The following is a 19,875-nucleotide window of genomic DNA, read 5'->3' on the forward strand; positions in this document are numbered from 1 at the left end:
AAAAATCCTCTTGAGCAATAATGATGTGAGGAAGGGTAGTGTACATATGTGACCAGAATTTCCTTCCGCTAAAACATGCCTGTTTGTAGGAAGAAAGGCAAAAAGATATCAATTTAACTCTTTAGACTTCACCCCTATTTCAATGACCCCTTAAAAATGAACAAGAGACAAATTTTTACTACCTTTTAAAAACCACATTCCTACCTCCTTCATAACAACAAAAGTTACATTTTTTGAGCTCTACCTTTGTGCCAGGAACTCTGCCTGGTTCTTAACATACATTGTTTTTTGTCATCACAAATCCTGTACAGTACCTATTCACAGACTGAGGCAGCTTAGGTCACTTGGCTGTGGACACAGAGCTATTTAAGCTACAGGATCAAGATCTGAGCAAAAGGCTGACTCATGCTATTTATGATGAAAAAATATTGCATCTCTTTTTTAATCAAAAGAACACATGTGATTATGTATTGCTTACCTATCACTTCAGTGGGAGAATAAGCAAACCAGAAAGTGAAACAATGAAATAGCCATTACCTTAATGTAGTTAGTAAACAAACTTAAAGGCACCTAGTTTCCACAATGATAGCGCCCTAAAATTTTGCCTACTGATTTTCAGACATTGTAAGGATTAAGCACAGGCTATTTAAATATTATCTATTTATAGTTTAAATGAAATGAACTCTTCTGCAGTCCCAGTTTGAGGATTTTCTTTGGAAAGCTATTTCATTTCTATATTGCTATGAAATAAACTGCCCTGAAATATCGAAAAGTAATGCCCATTGTATATTATCTCACTAGTCTGCAGGTTTACTGGGTTCAGCCGAGTGGTTCTTCTGCTCCATTTGATGGCAGCTGGGGCTGAAACACCTGGAGATACAATTGGGCTGACACATTGAAGATGCTCACACACAACTGGCAGCTGATGCCAGATGTCAGCGGGGAGCCCAGCTGGGATTGGCAAATGGTGCACCAACATGTGGCCTCTCTAAGTGGCCGAGCTGCTCACAGTGTGGCAGCTGGGTTCTGAGAGGAAGCATTCCTAGAGGGAGGAAGTGCAAGCTGCCCAGCCTCCTAAAGTCTCCATCTGGAATCGGCACAGGTTATTTCCACTGCATCCTACTGGCTAAGCCGTCGCAGTGCCACCTGAGATTCAAGGATGGGACTAATACATCTTTATGGATGAGGGACAAAGAATCAAATAATCCACCACAGAAGCTAAGGAAGTAAATATTAGTAAGTCAATCCAGGTCAAGAGCAGACAAAGTAATACAGAAAGGGATTTGCCTTTTCAAAACACACTATTTCTGATCCACTTACATAATATTCCAGCTTCTTTCTAAGCCAGCTTCACTGAAGAAAAATTCTATTATATCATCAGATAAAAGATACTCAAATTCCTCTGCTACCTCAATTCAAACTAGGCTCTTTGGTTCTGCATTAATTTTATGTACTCTATTATCAGAAGTATTTAGCATAGCTCCAGCAGATGAAAGAGGATGATAAATGCCATTTTGCTTTTGACCATATTACCCAAATTCTTTTCTCTTTTGATTCCCGCCCCCCCCCCGGTATTTTGGCTATTTCACTCTGGAAATATTTATCCCTGAAGAAGTTTATCCTTGCTCCTAAATTTTATGGCTGAAAAAGTAGAATTTAATTTGGGGTATCTAATACCACAATGACAGCAGTAATTTTATTTTGGGATGGCAATCTTTGGAGATGACTATGTATAACTTATAACAATTTATTTGCTAATGAATTATGAAATCATGATTTCACAAGAAACCTTCAGGACCTCAAGGTAACCTTAAAAATGTGCTGCTTCCTATGAGAGAGAGAGAGAGAGAGAGAGAGAGAGAGAGAGAGAGAGAGAGAGAGAGAGAAAACGGAGTACGCAAATGGATCCGTTTGCCTCTTCCCACCCATCTGAAAACTAACCTCCAGCTCAATTGTCAGCTCCTTCCTGGAGACCTTCTTGCTTCCAAGCCACAGACCCAGCATGTCCTAACCATGCCATTACTGGGGCATATCTTCACAGTTGATGTTATTATTTAATTATGCCTTGTATATAGGACTGAAGAATATAATTCTTTGAAGGTCAGGTCTACCAATATCTAGTTGTCCCAAACTAGAGCTATGCTATTTCTTCAATACATCATTTTTGGTTTTATTTTTCACTGAGATTGAATTATACAGATTATGCCACTTCTAATAAATTGGCAGACATTTTTCATACCATCTGCCTATTTAAAATACCTTTTATAATCTCCTCCATTTATTCAGATATTTTAATGTCCAGTTCAGGTGCATACTTATAAAATTTTTCTGATTGATCCAAAATAAGCCTTCCATGAATGCATCTTGTTTTCGTGGAACTCGGTTACCCAAACTACGCTTAACTCAGTCACCACAGATCTTTCCAGTGGATGAAAAATAGGGAATAAACCAAAATTTAACTGTTTTTTCTATAATTCTTCTCTCATCTGCTAAACAGAAAAGCTTTCTGAGGATAAACCTAATCAACGTGGTCTTTGACGTTCTACATTATTCATAATTCTAAATGGGTGAGATAAAACTCATTTCACCTTAGTGTGCAGGTAATTTTCTCCCCACTTTGAGGCTTAGTCAAGACTCTGATTGTACCTTATTCTTACTCAGTGAAAACATACTCAGAGAAGACAAATAGACTTAATTTTAAGAATTATCTTGTGAGACGCTGTTTTAAATGTTTGATATTGACTGTGGGTCTGTGCTCTCATTTTGTACCAAGATGATCAGTTTACTCTGGCACATTGGGTTCTTTATGAGTTCAGATCCCTTGTAGCACATGATACAGTAAATGATCTCAAAGATGAGAATGTGGGAATTTTATGTAGGATGGTATTTTTATTAAATGTGATAGTTATAAAGCGTCTACTTTACTTTGGGAGAACCTATTAATTTCTCATTCCCCATAAGTAAAATTATTGGTTATAAGCAGCCACTGTTTATTTTATTTTTAACTTTACAAGTCACTTTTCTTTTAAAATTATACTGGGCATGTTTTGGAACTAGATGGAGATGGTGGATGCACAACAATGGTGATAAATGGAATAAATTGTTAACATTAAGATGGTTAATTTTATGTTAAGTGAATTCCAACTCAATAATAAAAATTAACTGGATATGCATCATAGCTTCAGCTTCTCCCACATTTAATTTTAAAAGGAAAACATGTTCCATATGACTAGTTTTATGAGTGGACTGCACTAAAATAATGAGACTTTTTTATGGGTAGGCTGCCCTTTCTTCTACAAAATCTCAGTAGGTCACGTGGCATTAAATCTCTGACAATGATTAATTATGAACTCTGAAGTGATTGATGTTGCTGATGCAACACGGCATCCCAAGAAACTTCACAACACAAATAAAAATATAATAAAGTGATATGTCCTTGAGAGTTTCAATTCAAAATAGTTTTATGAAAAAATGAGAAAGGTTTATAACTATGCCATTTTACATAGTTAACATATTATTTCTCATTGTTTGACTCCATCCATTGCCTATTTAGGAATTACTAGAATTATGAGCAAAAGATGGAGGAAAGTGGAAGTATTTCTGAATTATCAGTATTTCATATACAGTGTGCTTTGTTATGAAACGTGTGATAAACTCACCACCAGAATGCAAGTTCCAAAAGGGAAGAATTGTGTCTGTTTCCATCACTATATCTCTACTACCTAGGACATGTGTGGCACACAGTAAGTACTGTTGAATGAATGTATCAATATGGAAACTCAACTAAAGGGGGATGAGAAAACTATGTGAAAATGTCTTAAAGATATGAGTACTTCAGATAGAATTTTACTTGTGTGAATAAATGGCAATAATGTTAAACTACTCTGTGTGTTTGAATAACAGAAAGAAGAAAAATCCAAAGGAAAATTACCTGTATAGTGACTATTCTGATGTTGTATAAATGGATGGTCTTTATTAATGTTGACTAGAGCGATATATGCATTAGTTACCTTAAACAAATACATTTGCTTTGTTTCATTAATATTCACAACTATAAGTTAAGTTCACAGCACAAGGCAGCACAACTTAGAGAGAATTTCTGTTTGTTTATTTTACCCTCAAGATATATAGCAAATGTACAAGGGGTAATTTGCACTTTTGTGTGCATGTATATGTACAATATCATTTAAATAAAACAATAAAGGCTGTACTTTGATGCAGAGAAAGAAATTAAAAAGGGGGAACTGCCTCTGATAATCAGTGCTAGTTTAATACAATTTCCATAAAGTTTATAAAATGGAAGTAATTGAACTTGATTTATACTTAGGCACTAGCTATTCGTTTAGAGTTCAATCGCTTGACAGCTGAGTCTATAAAATGGTCCCCAAATCAATCCAGAAATGCAGTGGATAGTACAGCATATCACTATTACAATGCACTAGGTAGAAATGTGTTAGTTTGATTTACATTTTCCTTAGAGGGTACACAGTTCTCTCTACTTTTTGCTGATAAAAATAAAAATATAAGGTTGCACCAAAGGGAAAAAATGGAGGGGTATGTATGCAGTCTCCAGCACTGATTTGGCATTCTGAATGAGTCACCCAAGCAGCAATACTGTTGTAAGGTCACAGCCTTCTGATGCTCAGAGACATGGAAGAATCTCATTTAAAATCCAAGGGCAGCCTCATATTTTTCTGCTGCTTCCCAGTCCAAGGGATGGAAACTTTTTCTGCATTGTTACACTTTTAATTCCTTTAAAAATATAAATTTGAAAGCTGAAAGATAAAACTATCTTATGATTTGACCTCCAATTCAAACCTTCCAATCAGAATTATTTAAGAATGACTGTTTCTTTCCTTTCCTTTCTATTTCAGAAATTATTTGGAAAGAAAGAATTTAGGGTTAACCCAAAAATAAAGTGTAATCTCAAAAATAATTAAATTTTTTCACTGGCTGAATGTTAGAGCTAAATAGACTAGTCCTTACTCATAAATTTTATTTTATACAAGAAGAAAAAATGTCCTGGAGTCACACCAACATTAATTTCAGAATCATGAGTATAATTCATGTCTATTGCTCCTCCCCTTTCAATTCATTTCTACAAAAGAAAGCTCGTTGCTTACATTCTGCCAATTAGATAGAAAGGAACAGTAGAGTGGACAGTTTAGATTTTCTCTCACTACTACCATGGATTATGTCTGTAGATATATCTCACTTTATTTTTTCCATTGATCTTTAGAGAGAGAGTAGAGGGGAAGGAGGAGGGAGAGAGAGAGAGAGAGAGAGAGAGAGAGAGAGAGAGAGAGAGAGAGAAACATCTATGTGAAAAGACACATTTACTAGTTGCCTCCAGCACACGCACCATGGGGCCGTGGATGGAACCTGCAATCGAGGTATGTGCCCTTGACTGGGAATTGAACCCACGACCCATCTGTCTGAGGGCCGGCACTCTAACCACTGGCCAGGGCTAGATATATCTCACTGTGGCCTTTCACTGTAACTGTCTACTTGGAAGTTTACTCTATTTAATGCTCCCATGACTACTTTTGGTCACAATTCTACAGAATATTCAGGCTCTTTTTCTGAATGTTATTCAGAGACTAATATTCACATTTGAACTCATTATTCAACAGCATTTCATCACAGTGTGGGGACACACAGAATATGGGCTGTTGAGCCCCATAACTTTCATTGAGAACAGGTTGGAGATCACAAATTAAACAATTGAAACATTACAGTGAGCTTTTATGCTTACATGGGAAGATATGGGATGAAGAGTAGTGGATGGAAGGGAGCTTAAGTCCATGACAGTCACCTCAAAATAGGGACCGCCCTCACATTATTGCAATGTTTCAAACACACACACAACATTAGGAATTACTAATACCTGAGAAATGGTGAGCCAAGGTGCCTTCTTCTTTTAATTTGGGGAAATAGAAGACTGGCACCGGGAAGGAGGGATTGTCAGGAATAGGAAAAAGAAAGCCGCTGATGACTGGGTTCTGCTCTGAAATATCATGACTAGAAAGTGCCAGGTCCAAATATGATGACTCACTGCAGAGAAACCTATATTCTATTTGTTAGCCTAATCCTTCATCTATATATTCTTTTAGAGAATGTAATAAAACAAATGTATCATGCATACTGGGATACTTGGGGGTAAAATGCACTCATGGGTGCAACTTACATAAAATTGCATCAAATATAAAAAAGGTTGATGGATAGATAATATTTGATAAAGCAAAATGTTAAGTGTAAAATCTAGATAATGGGCTTAAGTTGTTTACTGTACAATTCATATAACTTTTCTGTATGTTTAAAAATTCTACAATAAAATGCTGATAAACCTTTTGAAAAAAAAATTTTCATGGCTATTTCTGGCCAACATATAGGGCAGAGAACCCATCATAACCTACTGTAGTAAGTTTTATTATTAAAAACTCCTTATCCATTGCCCCTCCCCTCCAAAATATCTACCAATTCCACATTCAGTAACCTGCACCAGGTTACATCTCTTCCTCCCTCCACTACATGACCCATCCCCACCCACCTTTTCCTAATACTCTTACTTTAAGAAATTAACTTTTAAGATGAATGTTAATATTATATTAAGAACATAAGGTCCATATAATCAGAACCATTATCAGATGACAGTGAAGTATCTTTATATGACAAACCATTAGTTGTCTCAGAAAATCTAAGACCCTTTCCTGACCCCTCCCACCCATACTACTTACTAATTGAGAAGGGATTTTTTATGCTATTCTTTAATCATAAGGGGATTGTAACACCTATGAATAATGTGACTAGGAAACTTGCAAAGTTCAAACTACTGACAAAATCAGAAGGGTTAGAGAGTAAGCTTCATTCTGTTGGGAAAAAAAATAGAATCTTTTTATTGTTAATGACATTCCCATCTTGACATTATCTTTTCCAATGTCAACTGGTCAGGGGACACGATAAGGCCAAAGGTTCTGATTCAGGTAGAGGTTGAGCTTCTCCACGGCTGTTCTTCCCACCCAGCTATGCATACAGATATCTTATAAAACTATTAAATATTTATGATGCAGCACAAAGCCCCTCTAAAAGCATCTGTATTTAACTAAATCACGATACTGACAGCAAGAGGCATGCAGAGTAATTTAACCTAGCAGGAAAAGTACTTCTTTTACATATCACTGCAGTGCAGAGTTTCAACCATATGCTTCTTTCTGCCCCCATCCATCTCCCATAAGAAGGAAAGCTTAACTGAAATGGTTCAGAAGGCTTTCAGACAGCCTTCTCAAATGAAACATAAATCTTCAGAAGTGTTTCTCAAAAATTCTTCTTTGTGGTTTTGCCATCACTGTCACTGGAGGTCAGACAACCCATTTTCAGGTTAAGTCTTCTTCACCCAGATTAAATACCTGAATTTAGTCCCCTTTTTTTCTTCCATCCTGACCTTCCAAATGTTTACTACTGCAGTCTATACTGATCAATATCAAAGTCATCCAAAAGGATCCCCTCATTCTTCCCTTTCACCTACAAAAGACTCCAAGGAAAAAAATCATGAGTTAAATTATTGTTAACCATTCACACCCTAAAAGCCAAAGAATCTACTGAGATCAATACCATCTCACACCTGTCAGAATGGCTATCATCAACAAATCAAAAAAAGACAAGTGCTGGCGAGGATTTGGAGAAAAAGGAACCCTCGTGCACTGCTGGTGGGAATGCAAGACAGTATGGAGTTTCCTCAAAAAGTTAAAAATGGAACTACCATTTGACCCAGTGATCCCACTTCTAGGACTATATCCCAAGAAAACAAAAACACCAATCAGAAAGGACATATGCACCTCTATGCTCATAGTAGCACAATTTACAATAGCTAAGATTTGGGAATAACCTAAATGCCCATCAGCAGATGAGTGAATTAAAAAACGGTGATACATCTATACATGAAATACTATGCCGCTATAAAAAAGAAGGAACTTTTACTTTTGCAACAGCATGGATGGAACTGGAGAGCATTATGCTAAGCGAAATAAGCCAGTTGGAGAAAGATAAATATCCCATGATCTCACTCATATGTGGGATATAATGATCAATATAAACTGATGAATAAAAACAGATCCAGAGACAAATGGTAGGGAGTGGGGGTTAGAAAGCAACCAAAGGGCTTGTATGCATGCATATTAGCATAACCAATGGACACAGACACTGGGGCGGTGGGGGCTTGCCCGGTGTGGGAATGGCTGGAGGGGTGGGGTCAATCAGGGAAAAAGGAGACATATGTAAAACTTTAGACAATAAATAAAGAAAAAAGAAAAAGAAATACTATATTAAAGCAGTTTTCCAAGGTACCTAAGCTTTTGGTGATGCAAAAGAACAGCAGGGAGAGATTTCTGAAATTTAAAAGAGATATAAAAGTACAATGAAAGGCAACACATTTTTGGCATCTCAGGCTCAGAGTTAGCTGTACTTCTAGAGTCGGGTGATTTTAAAATAACCTATGGCTGTCAAATAGGTACAAAATAATTATTTCCATGGTAAATATGTTGTGAAAAAATCAAGGCTAAATGCTTGAGTTGTCCACCTCAAAATGAAATGATATATTGAAATTCAGCCAACATGCAGCAACTGACTTGTATATTTGCTGCTCAGCATTTAAACTAACTTCCTCTCACAGCCTGGCAGTTAAAATATACAAGTCCCAAGGATGACCTGCTTCTCAAAAGTAGTAGATTTCATATTTAAGGTCACTGTCTTATATATAATAAAAATAGCCACCATTTTTAAAGACTCAAGATATATGTTAATTTATCTAGCTCTCCATCCACATGCATCCCCAAAAAATGTTTACTAAGTGGCTACTTATCTCACAGACATTGTGCTAGGGCTTATAGATTTGGTAGCAGGAAGATAAAAGAAGTTCCATCCTATGGTCTCTTTTCTGTCTGAAGCAGTAAGTGAGGCACTCTACTGAGAGTGAAGGCATGATTCAGGTTTTGAGAGTGGTAAGGTCTGAGTCACCTTGGAATGTAGAAGAGAGGAATAACTGTGAAAAACAGAGCAGGTTGGACATTGTGGCAAGTAGAATATTTATATCAGTCCTTCCTTCCTTATAATCCTCACTACAAACACCTTTTTTCTCTTCTTGAGAATTATACTGTAAAAGTACACCAATGGAAGTCTTCAAAAAGAAAAATGGTAACTGGCAACATCAGAAATGGGAGAGATGGTATGCAGGGATAAATGTTGATGAAAGACTTGACTTGGGGTGGTGAAAACATAATACAATATACAGGTGATGTATTATAGAATTGTATACCTGAAACCTATATAATTTTATTAACCAATGTACTCCAATAAATTCAATAAAAAATAAATCTTTTTCTTTTGAGCTCTCCAGTACTTGGGCCCAAGCAAGACTGAAGTTGGGGGAGGAAGAGAAGAGAACAAGAACAATTATGATGATAATAATGCATAGGCTCACATACACAACACAACTTCCATTTCGGAAACTTTTACTTCTCAGAACAGTGCACCTTCTTGCAACAACAGAATTTAATCTGCAACATTAGATGACCCTCTTTATTATGATGTGTGGCTTAACTCTGGCCATGATAAAAACCAACCATTTAAATAATGTTGACAGTAAGTACATGAATCAAAAAACTTAAAGCTACTACATAATATGTATGATGTCTTTCTGCTATAGATTTCTCCTAACATGAACAAGATGAGGGGGAAAGACATGCCCTAAACCCAGAGTTGAGTGGAAAAATTTAATTTCTCTTCAATTTTTAAATAAATTAAATCAATATTTGAAACCATTGTAAATTAGAGCAAGTTAAAAATTATAGTGAAAAGAGAGGTCTGGCCGTTAGTTAATTAATGCCTTGTCTGTCACTTATTTCCCATGTCGTTTTTAAAACATGTGCCTTAATTCTCAGTTTTGCCAAATACATTTTAGGTTGATCTTGTCCTTGCTTCCTTTGATAACTTCATTCATTCATTCATTCATTCATTCAATAATTATTCAGTAAGAATCTAATAACTGCCAGGCCCAACACAAGGCAGAGAAAAAGAGAGAAAGATACTGCAATGAGTCCTTGCTTCCATGGTTATGAATTCTAATGGAGGACTTAGTTTTCCTAATGCCAGTCTGGCATAAATGCAAATTCTTTCAAAGTGAGAGCCCATAGTCTTATAATTAATTTTATTTGTGTGGTAGACATTCTGTGGAGCGACTTAAAAAAAATGAGCCTGTCAGGAAACACTGTTTATTGTATACACATGTCTAAGTGTCTGAGATTTTTCCTTCACTCAGGATCCAGTTATGAAAATGTTTTCCTCTGATAGTGTTTTGTTTTGACTAGTGATAGAAGAAGAATGCAGAGATTCAGTTCCAGAGGGACCATGCCTAGTCAAGAGGCCTCTGGAAATATTGGACAATCAGAAGCATAAAACAAATTCTGTCTATTTCCATCCTCAGTAACCATCAAAAGAAAACTCACCAAAACAGACAAGGCTAGAGTAGTAATTTGACAGTCGGTTTATTTTCTTAAAAAGTTATTGGTTTGATTGTCTTTGATGGGAAGATTAAAATAAATAAATAAAATAAAATATTAATGCATTTTAGTGTTATCTTTATGGTGAATTAAAGACTTTTTCTTTGTTGGTGATGCCAATGCACAGTTTTTAAAGTATAGTTAGTCAAATTTCCTGAATTGTTAAGGAAATGTTTTAATTTCACAGACATTTTGACCCTTCAAAATAGAAAAAAAAATACTGTGGTCAAAATCAAAAGAAAAAATTATATTACATACATACAGCTATAGACCTGATGATTTGATTTAAAAATTGGTTGCTTATAGAAACTAGTTTAATCAATGAGGAAGTTCAACATGAGTCAACGAAATAAGGATTAGTTATTTGACAAAATTCATTTGGTAACTACTTCGGATCTGCAAAATCACTGACATGGCAAAAGCTAAAGATGTTTTTAAGTTTTACAATTTAAGTTAATAGCCATAATCTTCATAAATACATGAAATGTGCAGATTGATGGTAATTAAAGAAATCCATAATAAAATGATCAAAATTAACATCGTTTGTCCAGTTAGAAACATGCTTTTTCCTTCTTTCAATTAAATTTGATGAAAGTATGCAAGGCTCTAGAGCAGTGGTTCTCAACCTTCCTAATGCCACGACCCTTTAATACAGTTCCTCATGTTGTGGTGACCCCCAACCATAAAAGTATTTTTGTTGCTACTTCATAACTGTAATTTTGCTACTGTTATGAATCGTAATGTAAATATCTGATATGCAGGATGTATTTTCATTGTTACAAATTGAACATAATTAAAGCATAGTGATTAATCACAAAGACAATACGTAATTATATATGTGTTTTCCTTTGGTCTTAGGCAACCCCTGTGAAAGGGTTGTTCGACCCAAAGGTTAGGTTGAGAACTGCTGCTCTAGAGTAACCTGCTTCTCATTCAACATCTAAATCAATTTGAATTTTTTATCCTTACAACATAATTTTCATACTGAACGCTGTTCTAATGTGACTGCCCAATGATGGCTTTCATGCCATCAATCTACCCGGGGCGTTAGGTATTATCTTTAACTAATATCTCGCTATTGTTCTAAGGACAAGTGTGCACACTCCCCAAAAGTCAATAAACTCTGTGCAAACTAAAAAACATTTTAAAACTAAGGAGTAAATTAGATCTAATTATGGACAACAGAGGTTCAAAAGATCCTAGTTTAACATGATGAGCATTTTTCCATGTTGAATTAAGCATGCAGTTCAGTCAGCAAAGATATTCTTTTTATATATCTTGTTTATGTCTACCCTAAATATCATAAGCATTCCATTAGCATTAACCCAGTGATTAATGCATATATGATGGAGTCAGGTTCTAATCAGTGATAATAACTGCCTACAACTATTTCCCTAATCGTTCATCTCCCAACTCTTTTTCTCTGACTAACAAAGACATGCCTACCAAAGTCTAAGGGTTCATGTAGTTACAGGAAACCAGATGCATTATTTAGAAGGATGCAGAGGCTAGAATGCTCGGCTATGCCGCTTACCCTAGCAGTAGTAGACTCTAAGCTATTGGCAATAGGAGCCTTGCCAGTGCATTAGAAGATGAGATGGAAGGGATGGCTGCCAAATAAAATAGCTAAGTAATAACAAATGTTAAAGAGCCTTGGGGGTTGGAGGGAGTCCTAGCTCACAGTCGAAGACAATTCAGATCACCAAGCTTCCGCATCGATGCAGAAAGGAGAGGCATAATCCCAATTAATTCTTTGTGTCTTCACCTTCTTGAGTGCTCGCTTTTTAATTACAGTTATGCATTCTTTTTTTTTTAAGTTACTATAGTATCTGTATACAAATGGGAAAATTACAACTGGTATAAAATAGGTGTGGTGCAAACTATCAGATGTCAAGTTCAAGTGTAATTAATTGTGTATTTGTATTGTCTACCCAAGAAATTTTTATCGTTGTTTTAGTGATACAGAACAAATGGGTAGTTTTGCCATTGGATTTCAAAGAAAAAGAAATGCATCTACAAAAAAGTCACAATTTCTTATTCTTCGTGTGTTCGAAACGGATCTATTGTTACAGACAGATACCTGTCATGGCTTTAAGTAGATTTTGAGATAGTGCCATTCAAGTTTTATCTTGTGTTTAATCATTGCCAGTCACTTGGAATTTACACCACAGTACAACAAAAGGCTGCATGCAGCAGGGGATGACAGTGCCATCTTCACTGGAAACTGACAAAAGAAGTCAATCCAAACACAAAAAAAGAGAACTTACTGCAGGAATTATTAAAACCAAATAGCCTGTCATATCAATCTGGAATTTAAAAACAAAAAGCTATAGTTTTTATTCTGTATGTCAAAATTGATCTGCAAATTAACATCAAAATCAAGGAAGAAGTAGCTGAGGCTATGTATCATATATTCTGTTTATTCTTTTCTTTGAATAACCTGAGTTCCAGATATTTAATACATACACCTTTTATCTACCATAACATGCTCAGCCTTCTCCCTCCATCCCCAAAGTGTGTGTACTAGAGGATAAAGGCAGAGAGGTTCATGGTATTTCTTCAAAATTATCCAAGTACCAACCAAGCAATGTATTTATATAAATATATAAGCATTCTAGTTTTCATGCATTTTATCATAGTAAATATGTGCATATATTTTTGTACCTTACTCAGGAACCTTGATTCATAAAACTGACTTGGTCTAAGTAAACTCATTAGGGAAAAAGACCATTGTTAAACTTAGCTGCAATGACCACGTGCCCTCTAAAGAGAGTCACATGATTGAGGTCATAAGAGGAGCCCTCTGAGGGTTTTCCTTTCACCCTCTACTTCTATTGCCAGTGGGTGAAAAGAACTCAGGACATGGAGTCAGAGGTGCTGGAGTGAAACCCTGCTTCTGCCAACACCCACTATATAAGCTTGACAAATATTAAATTGTCTCAGCCCCTCAGTTTCCCTACCTGTAAAATGGGGCTGTTTTATTTCATCTATTCTCAGATGAAAATACCTGACACATGGTAGGTGCTCATTAAAATATTATGTCCTTTATTACAATGATTATTTTTAGTAATAATAAAAGAAAACTCAACCTTATTAATGCTATGGTGACATTCAGTCCCTTTTTTCCAAATAAGTGACTGACTTTTCAGCACCACAGGGTGGAACAGCGACCAACCAGTTAATATGGGTATTTGCAGGTACCTACACTAATAAAAGAGAAATATGCAAATTAACCATCACTCCATCACTCCACCAGTCCGCTATACCCACCAGCCAATCAGAGTGAGCATGCAAATTAACCCAACAAAGATGGAGGTTTATTTGCATATGCAGGCGCAGAGCGAAGGCGGCCACAGAGCTGGAGCGAGCAGGAGGCTTGGGTTGCTTCCAGCAACGGAGGAAGCCAAGCTTCCAGCCTGCCCTAGGCTCTGCTCAAGGAGGGGCTGGGGGCCTAGGCTCCGCTTAAGGAGTGGCTGGGGGCCTGTGTTGCTGGGGGAAACCCAGGCTTCCAGCCAGCCCTGGCCTCTGCTCAAGGAGCTGGAAAAAGATGGAATTTGTTTTATGCTTCTGATTGTCCAATATTTCCAAAGGCTTCTTGAACTTGTATATATATATGAAAGCCTGAGGCATGGGTGTGGAGGTGGGTTGGAGGAGACCAATGGGGGAAAAAGGGAGACACATTTTCAAAAATAATGATTTAAAAAATGAATAAAAATAAAAAGGAGGGAAGGACCTGCGACATTTTATTTATTTATTCATTTTTTGTGTCATCCCTGCACAGGGGCCATGCTAATCTTCTCTGTATCATTCCAACTTCAGTACATGTGCTGCTGAAGTGAGCACAGACCTGTGACATTTTAAAACTGAATGACATTATAGCTGACCCTATTCCTCATGAAGACTCTCTCCACCAGAGCTTCTATTAGACTCACTCTTCAGTGTGCTTGTTACTGAAAAGATCACAGCCAATGTTCTAGTGCTTTAAAAAAAAAAAACACAAGCAGAAAGTTTTACTATAAACTTGTTTCTGTACTGTAGTGGATGTTATGTTTCATTTTTATTTACTTTTTCATGAGGCTGAACAGTTTTAAATCTCAGTCCCCTTTACCTACACAGTAAAAAGGGTTTCAAAGGTCCCAATAAATGCCTTGTGTGCTCCCCAGTCACCTACTTCCTTCCTGAAGCTTATCTTGCTTTCACACACAGTCTCATTTGCACACACAAGGTAATTCTCTTGCCCCCCATAATCTATTTACCCTACAACATACTCAAGGACTCTTTGTATGGTTTATTTTTGCACAGATAACTTGAGGAAAATCTGAACAAAGATGCATTTCTGCTTTGGAGCACTAGGGACATGAAATTAAGAATGTGTCATGAGGATAACAGAGAAAAAATCCATCTGGATCAATTAAAGGCAAATGTACCAAAATGTGTAAGAAAATCTATACGGCCACTTAAATAATTTTCTCTCAGATATATGCAAGGCTATTCCATTTCATATTTCCTTCAATCATATCACATTTTTATCATAAAAAATACCCTGTCTGACAAGGTGGGTTCCACCTGGTACATTTCATTAGAGGTGGAACATACTAAATTTTATAGCTTTTTTTGTTTATTGTTTGTTTGGAAAAAATGCAGCAACTTCATTCTCAGAGCACTGTAGACTAAACATTATAAATCAAGTAGCAGAAACAGGGCCATCAATCTTTAATTAAATTTACCACTCGCTATTTGACCTTAGTTGTTACTTAGCATAGCCCTATCTATATTTTACTTTTCTGCTATTGAAATGGACAAATTAATAGCCCCAAATTCCTTTAAAAAATGAAATAAATTTTTAAATTTATAAAATGTATCATTACAAATAAAAGAAATAAAAGTTCTTGCAATATTTAACAAAGGCAACTCAGTCTGTTTCTCCCTCCTTCTCTCCCCTGTCACATTTTTCTAAAAATAAAAAAAGCTTAATATTCACTAAAAAAAATAAATAAATAAAAATAAAAAATAAAAAAGCTCTGAACTATCAGAGCGAAGAACAAAATGATAGCTCATGTTTGATTAACAAATCAACCTACACACCAAATCTTCCATATAAGAGATAGTTTGGACTTGAATGAAGATGAGCACAGCTTTAGGCTAGAACCCACAATGGCCCATATAACTGGTTATGAAGATTTAGCTGACCTCTGGTAGACAGAGAGAAAAATGAAAAGTGCCATTCCAGCACTTTTTTGGTGATTAGTTGAACTATGCATACAGAGTGCCTTTATTAAAGAAATGAATGAGTGCTGGATGCATTATAACAAGAGTAGGCAGAGAAAAGTGGGAGATGACCACAGAGTCATCACCTTCTTAGGTTTAGTGGTGCTATCTATGATGCTCACAAAGCCTCCATCAGTGCAATCTCCTACTTATTAGTAAGGTCTGCTGAGTTTTCTATGCAATATTAAATGGAATGGGCTAAACATGCCTCTTCCATGTTGAAGGGAGGGGAAGGGAAGGCAAGGGAAGAGAAGGTGGGGGGAGAACGGGAGGGGAGGGGAGTGGAGGGGAAGGGAGGACACTAATCAACATGCAATTACTCTGGTGAAGGACACTAGTAGCTTTTCAAAATCTGCTTAAAAGAACCTGGATCAAGTGCTTTTTGACTTTTAAGTTGAAAGAACATTTTACAGATTTCCAAATGCTTTCCATGCATTCTAATATGAAAACTGTAACTTTAAAGACTTTTTATTTATTCCACAAAAGCATGAGTTCTTAGATTAAAACAGAGGACATTCCTAAGAATGATTATAATGAGCTCATTGGTACTAATAAAGAGTCTTTTAAAATTAAATTTCAATTGTCTTCCATTTTCTACCTCATTATTTAAATGGTGACCCTGCTTTACGTGTCTGCCCAATTAATTCTCAATAACATTTATGTTTAATTTTCCTTTTAAGTTCTCTGTGACCGATACCTATTTTCTGATTCTTCTGAAGTTAGCTGTAGAGGACCGTGTTGGTTTTGCCTGTCTAGCCCACTTTCCCCTTCTTCAGGGACAGAGCCCTGCTCTCTGTAATGAACCTATAGCAAGCAGTTCCCAGGAGGCTGAGCCCATCTGCCTCACCAACCCAAACACACACAGGGCTGGATATCTGACCTTGCCCTGCCCCAACCAGAGTCATTAATCTCCCTGGATACAGGAATTATTTTAGGGGCAGGCATTTGATGCAAGCAGAGCCAATCAGATTCTCCCTTAAAATTTGCTGTTTGGATAAGGGAGTAGACTGTCTCCCTTTAGATTATGAGCTGAGGGATACAGGCTTAGAGATACCAGCAGCTATCTCCCTGTCAGGCAGAGAAAAGCCACTGAGAATGAAACTAACATTTGTAGAGAAGCAAAGCACAAAGACTAAGAAACAATCCTGTGATAACTCTTGATCCTCTGGATCAGGCTGGGCCAGCTTTATATTTAAGCTCTTGGAGTTGACTCTTAATAAATCACCATTCAGCTTTTTTGCTGTTTATTATGCTGTTCCCCACTCCTTCCTCTATCCTGTTCCTTTGTTATTTTATTTTTTGGAAATGGGAAAGCTGTTTCTTATAGCATTTAAAGACTTTTCATTTAAAGGCCTCTGTTTCCATCTTCTTATTTCTCAGATCCCTAAATAACTTGGGAAAAAATGAAGAACAAAGAAAGCCACAAAGTTCAGCATAAGAAAATTTATCAAAATCTTGCCAGCTCTGCCGTCCTAGATGCTTTTCTGATATGTACCTCCCCTGTCACCATTCTCTTACCTCCACTTCACTATTTCATTACTTGTTTGTTTGTTTGTTTTTATTAATCCTCACCTAAGGATATTTTTCCACTGATTTTTATGGAGGGTGGAAGAGAGAGGGAAAGACAGAGAAACAGTGATGTGAGAGAAACACATCGATTGGTTGCCTCCTGCACCCACCAACCAGGGCTTAGGACCAGGGGAGGAGCCTGCATCCAAGGTACATGCTCTTCACCTGAATCAAACCAGGGACCTTTTAGTCCATAGGCTGACACTCTATCCACTGAGCAAAATGGGCTAGGGCTCCACTTCAGCATTTTTAAAAAATTAAAACTATTTTATATGTAATCCATTTTACTACTCTGTCTCTGTGATTAAAACAATTACCGTAGTTTTAATACTTCTCTTAAACAGAAAACATAAAAATGTCCTTCCCTCTCATAATTAATATACAAAAAGATGGAAGATATTTTTAAAAATTCAAGTAAAAAGTACCCATGAGAATAAAATACAGAGAAATAATTGCTCCAAGTCTAATAATTTTCTACTAACAGATTTAGCTATCATGCAAATAATTTCCAGGATTTGTAATATTATACAATAAACTAAATAGTAGTTAGCCTGGACTAATGCAACACATCTATTCCAAATGTAAACTGCCACTGAGGAAAATCTGCCTCTTTGATGAAGATGAGATTCCCATTAAAACAATGGCTCTATGATTATTCCCATCTCTGTGAACAACATATTTGGAAAAAGACCACATCATTCTCAAAGTAACAAAAGCCAAAAGTCAGTCACTAAATGATTCTAGACCAATGTCTCTGCCTCATTTTATAGTATTAACCCCTTGAATTGTGTTGCCATTAACTAAGGGCTGCTCTCCTGTCCATTTCGCTACCTTGTAGCTTGTGACAAGAGTAGTATTTCAGTAAAAGTTGGCTTTGGGATAAATGTGATTGCATTCCTGGAATATTTATAAAAATTCCATATTGATGCCTTTTATTTTGAAACTAGATGCCCGGTGCATGGATTTGTGCACTGCAGGGGTTCCTCGGCCTGGCTTGCGGGGATCGGGCCAAAACCAGCTCTCTGACATCTCCCAAGGCATCCCAGATTGTGAGAGGGCACAGGCCAGGCTGAGGGACCCCACTGGTGCACGCTTCCCTCTGAGATTCATCAGTCTGTTCCATGTTTCCATGCCTGTGGTTTCCACTCCTGCATTGAGCGTCTTCCCCCTGGTGGTCAGTGCGCATCATAGCTACTGGCCGGTTGGCTGGTTGGCCAGTTGGCCGGTCACTTAGGCTTTTATGTGTATAGATGGCTTAACCTTGAGCTAGCTGTATGGATCCCATAAGACTTTGTAATAAAAGACGGCAAGATTTAAAATCAGAAGATTAAGGTTTAAATTTCTGCTCTACTAACTACTTCGTTTTTTAATTTGGACATGTCATATTTCTGAGTCTCAAGTCTTTCATCTGATAAAACCTAGATGACAGAGTTACTGTGTGAATAAATGATTCAATAAATAAAACTATGTCTTAGAATATATACAGTATGTACAAATAGCAGTTATTTATATATACATAGCACACACATATAGTTGTATGGTTCAAAAGAATAATTTTATAGAAAGGTAATTTCAACTAAATACAAAATGTTAATTATGATTTAGCTATAAGCTTGAGCTAAAAATTTGAGATTATCTCGTTCAATGGTGGAATGCAATGAGAGACATCGAATGACTTCAGAAAGGGCAAAGGCAGAACTGAAGGTGCAGGTAGTACTAAGAAAAAAATAAGCTATAGTCATTTATGAAATGAACAAACTGAACGTGAAGGTAATAACCCACCTGAACATATGAATGGCTGTGATATACAAGTGCCTACTCTTGGTTCACATCATTGTATTATCTTACACATCAGTAACCAACTCTACGCAACCAGAAAGACGAGCTGGACAGTTCCCTTTTCAAAGCATGCTTTTATTGATATATGATGCATGGTAATTTGTCCACAATAGACAGAGCCACCACACCCTTGAAAATGCCATGTTTATAAAAATCTGGAAATACAATTTGCATTCAATTAGAAGTCGCTCTCCAACAGAGACAGGACAGAAGTCATATTTTGCCACCAATAAAGATCTGAAATTTTAATGTTATTTTTCCAGCTGAGAATCATTTAGCAAAAGTCTGAGGAGTTTCCTCCACAATGAAAGCAGGTAAGTCAGTTACGGCTGCAGGTGGGATATAAGAACCATAGCTCTAAATCTCACCAATGGGCCAGCAGATCTGGTCTAATCTAATCAATATATATTACTGTGTTGTTCCCAAGTGAAAAACACTGTGTCTCATTATAGCCAAAATGTCTCTGTAGACAAAAGATGTTTTTTATTTCCCCTTCAGCTAGCTCTTTTAGGTGCCAAATTAAAGATTGAATTGTTCATTTCATTCAGAGATTTCAAAGACAACTTCCTGGATAAGTTCCTTTAAAATGCAGCCTTAGCTGAGAATATGTAATATTGTGAAAAGACCGTGATTTCTTGGCATAGAA

The 19,875-nt window shown here is 36.6% G+C and overlaps 1 protein-coding gene and 1 non-coding gene across 11 annotated transcripts in view; both read right to left on the minus strand.

The window, feature by feature from the left end:
- Window positions 1-19,875, minus strand: part of NRG1 (neuregulin 1) — a 200,690-nt gene that overhangs the window by 112,786 nt on the left and 68,029 nt on the right. The gene's annotated exons all lie outside the window — the stretch shown is intronic.
- Window positions 14,290-14,396, minus strand: LOC132228910 (U6 spliceosomal RNA). The gene has a single exon (XR_009451517.1). It is a non-coding gene; the product is annotated as a U6 spliceosomal RNA (small nuclear RNA).

This window comes from Myotis daubentonii, chromosome 2 (assembly GCF_963259705.1).
Source record: "Myotis daubentonii chromosome 2, mMyoDau2.1, whole genome shotgun sequence".
Lineage (NCBI taxonomy): Eukaryota > Metazoa > Chordata > Mammalia > Chiroptera > Vespertilionidae > Myotis > Myotis daubentonii.